The 7,695-nt window shown below is 43.0% G+C and overlaps 1 long non-coding RNA gene across 1 annotated transcript; it reads left to right on the top strand.

The window, feature by feature from the left end:
- The first annotated feature begins 746 nt into the window (after positions 1-746).
- LOC113640706 lies at positions 747-3,637 on the top strand. The gene is made up of 3 exons (XR_003440127.2): positions 747-810; positions 1,815-1,919; positions 3,290-3,637. It is a non-coding gene; the product is annotated as an uncharacterized LOC113640706 (long non-coding RNA).
- The last annotated feature ends 4,058 nt before the right edge of the window (positions 3,638-7,695 follow it).

Below are 7,695 nucleotides of genomic sequence, written 5' to 3'. Positions count from 1 at the left end.
GAGGCTGCATGTGTGTGAGTGTGTGACCTTAATGGCAGCAGCATATGGCATTAGTAATCTGATTTGAGAAGAGAGAGAGAGAGAGATAGATGGATAGAGGGATGAAAAGCAGAGAGAGATAAAGGAGATTCTGTGACTCAGTGAGAAAATGGATTCAGCATTCAGCAGGTGAGAGAATAAGGGATATGGAAGAAAGAAAATATATATATATTTATATATATATATATATATATATATATATATATATATATATATATAGAGAGAGAGAGAGAGAGAGAGAGAGAGAGAGATAGACAGATTACTCTCAGGATGTGTGTAATATTCAGATGCAGGTCAGTTTCTTGCCGACATTTGAAGTTAATGATCTCAAAACTCAGAGTATAAAATCTACAAAAATGTAAATTATAAATGATGTAGTGTAACATGTCAGTAAGTGATTGTGTGTGTGTGTGTGTGTGTGTGTGTGTGTGTGTGTGTGTGTGTGTGTGTGTGTGTGTGTGTGTGTGTGTTGTATAGGGCAGTGGTCCCCAACCTCCGGGCCGCGGACTGGTACCGGTCCGTGGACCAAATGGTACCGGGCCGCCCAAGGAACATTAAATTATTCCCATTTTATTTACTGTGGTGTATTTCTCTCGGGTTTGTGCGACTTTCCATGGACGAGAGGTTAACCGGGAGCTGAGAGACGTCACCTAAAGCCGCACCGATACCGCGCATGCGCAAAATATCGTGATATCGGGCCGGGTTTAGGTGACGTCTGGAGCCGAGCGGCTGCGAGCGGCAGTGGTGTTGTAGCTTTGGTGGAGAGAGAAGGTGTGTATCGCTCTTCTCTCTGTTCACCGGTACTTTGTCATGTTTAACAGTGCTTGGTGTACGTGTATATTGTGTTTGCTCAAATTTAACCCACAAATTAGCAAAAACGAGCACGAAACAGACGTCGTTAGAAAGTTAGAAACTCTGCCGGTGTTCTGGATTAAAGTCATGGCGGAATACCCTGAGATTGTCACCACAGCACTTACATCCCTATCGTCATGTCCGACATGCTGTCTGTGTGAAGCGGGGATTTCTGCAGTGACGGCAACCGAAACAAAACAACGGAATAAAGTGGACATAAGCGACACACTTCGGGTGTCATTGTCTCCTGTTACCCCAGATGGAACCGTCTCGTTGTAAAGAAACAAGCTCAGGGGTCTCATTGGTTTGGTGTTGTAGTGAGTTAAAAGGCAAGTTTAAATACAATTAAATCAAAATTATCAATTTTGATTTAATTGTATAGCCACCACCCCCCACTCCCACTCCCACCCCCACCCCCAGCGGGCCGCGGTAAAATGATCAAACATTGACCGGTCCGCGGTGACAAAAAGGTTGGGGACCAGTGGTACAGGGGAACATGGCTGTTTATTTACAAGGTTTTTTTTACCCCAGATGAAGCTTTTTAATTTCTACTGAAACAAACAATGATATTTTACTTAATTTCCACTTTCATTAGTCACTGACTCTGCTGTGAGGGTGTGGAGTCAGTGAGACGACACTCAGACTGGATGGGTACTGAGAAAGCTTTAAGTGAGTCAGAGTCAGAGTCAGTATAAGCATACACACTGCTTGGCCCTTGAGTAAGGCCCTTAACCTTCCATTATAAATGAGATAAATGTAAGTAGCTCTGGTTAAGGAATCTGCCACGTGTAGAAACTACTTAGTACTTTGGGTTTTTGTGGCAGACAGAAGAGCAGATTTTCTCTTTCAGTGGCTAATGTGGCTTTTTCCATCATGTTGAATACTTTTATTTTTTAATTTTTACGTGTCTCTCCTTTTCACAGCAGGAGCATGACAGAGATTCAAAGGGAGAAGGTGAAGCATTGCAGCGTGGGATGGAGGGATGAATGCTTTTCTTCCATTAGAAAGTGAATGTTGCAGGGAACAAGGTGAAGTGCTCTTTTATTCTCCTTATTGTGTATTATGACTCTCAGCACATGCTGCAGTGTCCAGACCAGTGAACAACTGCCTCAGGCTTCATTTCACCTCAACACTAATCTCACATTTACACTGAATCATTACACAGTTTAGTGTCAGACTTTAACACTGACACTAAACACTAATACAGCCGAAAACTGCGTACTATACACTATATTCTGTGTGTAGTGTGTGATGTGTAGTGCAGTGTGTAGTGTGTGGTATGTGTAGTGTGTAGTGTGTGAGGTGTAGTGCAGTGTGTGTGAGGTGTAGTGTGTGTAGTGTAGTGTGTGAGGTGTGTGTGTAGTGTAGTGTTAGGTGTGTGTGGTGCAGTGTGTGAGGTGTAGTGTGTAGAGTGTGTAGTGTAGTATGTAAGGTGTAGTGTGTGAGGTGTAGTGTGTAGTGTGTGAGGTGTAGTGTGTAGTGTGTGTAGTGTGTGAGGTGTAGTGTGTAGTGTGTGTAGTGTAGTGTGTAAGGTGTAGTGTGTGAGGTGTAGTGTGTGTAGTGTAGTGTGTAAGGTGTAGTGTGTAGAGTGTGTGGTGTAGTGTGTAAGGTGTAGTATGTGAGGTGTAGTGTGTAGTGTGTAAGGTGTAGTGTGTGAGGTGTAGTGTGTGAGGTGTAGTGTGTGAGGTGTAAGGTGTAGTGTGTGAGGTGTAGTGTGTAGTGTGTGAGGTGTAGTGTGTGTAGTGTAGTGTGTAAGGTGTAGTGTGTGAGGTGTAGTGTGTAATAAAGCGCTGCCGCAGTATTACTTGTTAAACAACTCCCTTATTTCTTATTATAGTTGGATTCAGTTTGTTTTCTTTCTTCTTTCTATTTAACTTTTCTTTATTTAACACTAATTCTGCTTCTCCTTTAATCCTATAAAATAAATAACAGTTAAACTTCATCATGAGCGAGTTTAATGATGAATTATTTTATATCAGAGTTTTTTCTACAACATCAGAATGCCTTTAATCCTGAGCCCTATGTCGGCCTTCAGAGGGAGTTAGTGCACAGTCGTGATCACTAATGAACACAGCAGCATCTTAATGATCTGTGGTGAACTGCAGTAGTGATTAATGCTGTGTGTGATTGTGAACTCCATGAAAACAATCTCAGACACAAACCTCAGAAAGGTGTTGCAGCTGACTGATAATAATCACCTCCTCTTCATCCTCATTATCTTCCTCTCCTCAGTGTCGGCTTCATCATCAGCCGTCTATCTTCAGGCCTTCGCACTGTTTGTCTTTCTTTATTCTTTTTTTTTGGTACTGAATTAATTTAAAGCAAATAAACGTCCAAGTTAAATCCAAACACTCACTCGTTTATTATTCTTAATTTTTTTGTGCTTTTCTGTTAACAGCTGGATTAAAAGCATCCACACACCTGAACCTCATCTCTTCTGAAGGACTTTTAGGTCAGATGAAGGTCTGCAGATCCAGATGTTCACACTTTAAATCCAATCATTTCTAGTAAATACTTGGAAACATTTCCACACTCGCACGCCAAACTCATGCCTAATTATTGGATTTGCATATTCCTGCTCTTAAAGCCACGCTAAACAGCTGGAACAGGTCGAAATGTAATGGGGAAAAATAGAGTAATGTTTTTGGTTGGGGTTCTAAATGGAACCTAAGTGGATTCCACTAGAAGAACAATCCATGATGTTCCTTCAACTGTGTTTTCTTTAAAATAAAACTGAACTTGATTAAAAGCGTGGAATTAAATAAAGTATGTTAAATAATTAGCTCAAAGCAACTTAACCGGGCAAATCACCATTATTATTATTATTATTATTATTATTATTATTATTATTATTATTATTATTATCACCATTATTATTATTATTATTATTATTATTATTATTATTATTATTATTATTATCACCATTATTATTATTATTATTATTATTATTATTATTATTATTATTATCACCATTATTATTATTATTATTATTATTATTATTATTGTTCTATTTTAAAGCAGCTCAACATTGGATAAAATAACCATAGGATAACCATGTCTCTGAACACATGTAGAATATATACTCTGTGTGTGTGTGTGTGTGTGTGTGTGTGTGTGTGTGTGTGTGTGTGTGTGTGTGTGTGTGTGTGTGTGTGTGTTTGCAGTGATGTTTTTTATTACCTCATACAGAACTGTGAGCTTTCTGAAAGGTTCACTACTAAATAAAAGTGAGTTATTAATAAATATTTTCTCTTTGTGGTCATTAATCGGTGTCCCTGGTTGCCATGGATGCGGTCAAACCAAACAAAAACATCTCAGAGGTTTATAATTATGTCACGTCTCTGACAGTCAGGAAGATAATGGGGGCAAATTGAAAGAAAGAAAAGGATCATGGGAGCACAGTCATTAATGCTCGTTTATTGGGTGACCACCCCCCCCCCCCCACACACACACACACACACACACACACACACTTATTTTGAGACGCTGTGTCTTAAGTCTGTCAGGTCTCATTTCTCCAGCGTTCGGACATCAGTGTGAAGGACGAGTGCAGAATCAAACGGACACGCACACACACACGGACACACACACACACACACACACACACACGGACACATGCACACAGACACACACACAAACACAACAAACTGACTGTCCATGAGGATCAGGAAGTGAGCTGTTGTCATAGTTAGGAAATAGATTTCTATTTGCAAGTCCTCCCAAAACTGTGAAGTGTCATTGGGAGACGTTTGTCTTCTCTTCACAGACACAACATTGTTTACTGATGAAGTGTAATGTTGTCATCTGCATTCACCATCATGGAGTCACAGCACACAGCCTTGTGGGACACCCAGCTTCAGCATCGCACTCCTCTCTCACGCTTCTCCATGGTGTGGTTTATTCTTTAAACAGACTCTGATTATGATGAAACCTAACAGTTAGAATTTCATTCCAGCAGCAATAAAAGGGACAGAAGAAGAGAGCTTTGTTTCTATCAGTAATACCATCAGGGTCTTCAGGAGGAACAGACTCAGGTTTGTACTCATTATTTTACTCATTCTCTCTATCTCTGAAGACATGTAGAGTTTATAGTGTGTGTGTGTGTGTGTGTGTGTGTGTGTGTGTGTGTGTGTGTGTGTGTGTGTATGTGTGTGTGTGGACAACCTAAAATAAAGAGACAGAATTATTTTAGCTTCTCACACAAAACTTCACACACATCCTGTCGTCTGTCTCTTTAAACAGTAGAAGATTCCAGAAATTATGTAATGATTTGGAAGCTTCTGATTGGTCAGTTGATATAATTAGGAGTTAATGAGGAGCAGCTGTGAGCTTCAGATCCCGTGTCATTCAGCCCTTAGATACAGTAAGAACATCTAATCATCCAATCAAACATCAAGCTACTGCAGATACCACCAGCACATGTATGTGTGTATAAATCTGAGGAACACACAGACAGAAGAGACACAAACCTCCTAAAAACCTCCAAATTCCAACAAAGTAAAGTTTGAACTCACTGCTAAATAAAAGCTGCAGGAAATTTGTCATTTACTTTTATTTTAAAAATGTAAAATTTAATTTGAAATTTAACTTTTATAGAAATTAAAGAAACATCTGAAGAGACTTATTACAAGAAATCTACAGATGCATGGTGTGTGTGTGTGTGTGTGTGTGTGTGTGTGTGTGTGTGTGTGTGTGTGTGTGTGTGTGTGTGTGTTTGGGTTTTGCCTAGGGGTGTGTAAACTTTTTATTTCAACTGTAGCAAATTAAAGTAATAAAATTGCTACCAGCATTGAGAATGTAGGAGCTCAGTGACATGAGGAGCTCAGTGACGTGAGGAGATCAGTGACGTGAGGAGATCAGTGACATGAGGAGAGCAGTGACGTGAGGAGAGCAGTGACGTGAGGAGAGCAGTGACGTGAGGAGATCAGTGACGTGAGGAGAGCAGTGACGTGAGGAGAACAGTGACTTGAGGAGCTCAGTGACGTGAGGAGATCAGTGGCGTGAGGAGAGCAGTGACGTGAGGAGAACAGTGACTTGAGGAGCTCGGTGGTGTGAGGAGATCGGTGACGTGAGGAGCTCGGTGACGTGAGGAGCTCGGTGACGTGAGGAGCTCAGTGACTTGAGGAGCTCGGTGACGTGAGGAGCTCAGTGATGTGAGGAGCTCAGTGACTTGAGGAGCTCAGTGACTTGAGGAGCTCAGTGACTTGGGGATCTCAGTGACTTGAGGAGCTCAGTGACGTGAGGAGCTCGGTGACGTGAGGAGCTCGGTGACTTGGGGATCTCGGTGACTTGAGAAGCTCGGTGACGTGAGGAGCTCAGTGACGTGAGGAGCTCAGTGACGTGAGGAGCTCAGTGACTTGAGGAGCTCAGTGACTTGGGGATCTCAGTGACTTGAGGAGCTCAGTGACGTGAGGAGCTCAGTGACTTGAGGAGCTCAGTGACTTGAGGAGCTCAGTGACGTGAGGAGCTCAGTGACGTGAGGAGCTCAGTGACGTGAGGAGCTCAGTGACTTGAGGAGCTCAGTGACGTGAGGAGCTCAGTGACGTGAGGAGCTCAGTGACGTGAAGAGCTCAGTGACGTGAGGAGCTCGGTGACGTGAGGAGCTCGGTGACGTGAGGAGCTCGGTGACTTGAGGAGCTCGGTGACGTGAGGAGCTCGGTGACGTGAGGAGCTCAGTGACTTGAGGAGCTCAGTGACGTGAGGAGCTCAGTGACTTGAGGAGCTCAGTGACGTGAGGAGCTCAGTGACGTGAGGAGCTCAGTGACGTGAGGAGCTCAGTGACGTGAGGAGCTCAGTGACTTGAGGAGCTCAGTGACGTGAGGAGCTCAGTGACGTGAGGAGCTCAGTGACGTGAGGAGCTCAGTGACGTGAGGAGCTCAGTGACGTGAGGAGCACGCTGTTGTAGATGACAGAAGATTAGTATGATAAGAGTACAAGCACAGAAGAGGAGGCTGTTTAGAGAGTGTGCTGCTGTTACTGCAGCTTCATTAAGAGGGAGTACAGAGCTGTCTATCTGTGTGTGTGTGTGTGTGTGTGTGTGTGTGTGTGTGTGTGTGTGTGTGTGTGTGTGTGTGTGTGTGTGTGTAATGACCAGTCTCTAGCAGGTCGTGTTCTCTCGCTGTCTCTCTGTGTTTATCGTGTTCTTCTGCGCTCCTCCTCATCGACTCATACTCGCCTCTTTCACGGCCTTGTCACTCTAATTAGGTGACAGACAGCAGAACACACACACACACACACACACACACACACACACACACACACACACACACACACACACACACTCTCTCTCTCTCTCTCTCTCTCTCTCTCTCTCTCTCTCTCTGTCTTTCTCTCTCCACAGGTTGTAGAAATTAAACCATTGTTGATATTAAAATAGTTAGAATGGCTCTTACTAAATTTTAAATATCTCTTTCTTTTCTCACACCGCATTTACACACTGCTCTTCTGTCTCTCTCTCTCTCTCTCTCTCTCTCTTTCTCTGTCTCTCTCTCTCTCTCTCTCTCTCTCTCTGTCTCTGTCTCTCTGTCTCTCTCTCTCTTTCTCTGTCTCTCTTTCTCTGTCTTTGTCTCTCTCTCTCTGTCTCTCTCTCTCCCTTTCTCTCTCTCTCTCTGTCTCTCTCTGTATGTCTCTCTCTCTCTCTCTCTGTATGTCTCTCTCTCTCTCTGTCTCTCTCTCTGTCTCTCTCTCTCCCTTTCTCTCTCTCTCTCTCGTGGCTCTCTCTCTGCTTTCTCTCTCTCATCTCATTCATCTGCTGTCTCTGTGCCTCAATCTCTCTCGTGCAGTTCGTCCCTCCCTTCTCTCTTA

The sequence above is a fragment of the Tachysurus fulvidraco genome, chromosome 17 (assembly GCF_022655615.1).
Source record: "Tachysurus fulvidraco isolate hzauxx_2018 chromosome 17, HZAU_PFXX_2.0, whole genome shotgun sequence".
NCBI lineage: Eukaryota > Metazoa > Chordata > Actinopteri > Siluriformes > Bagridae > Tachysurus > Tachysurus fulvidraco.
This window is presented reverse-complemented; position numbering and strand designations above follow the sequence as displayed.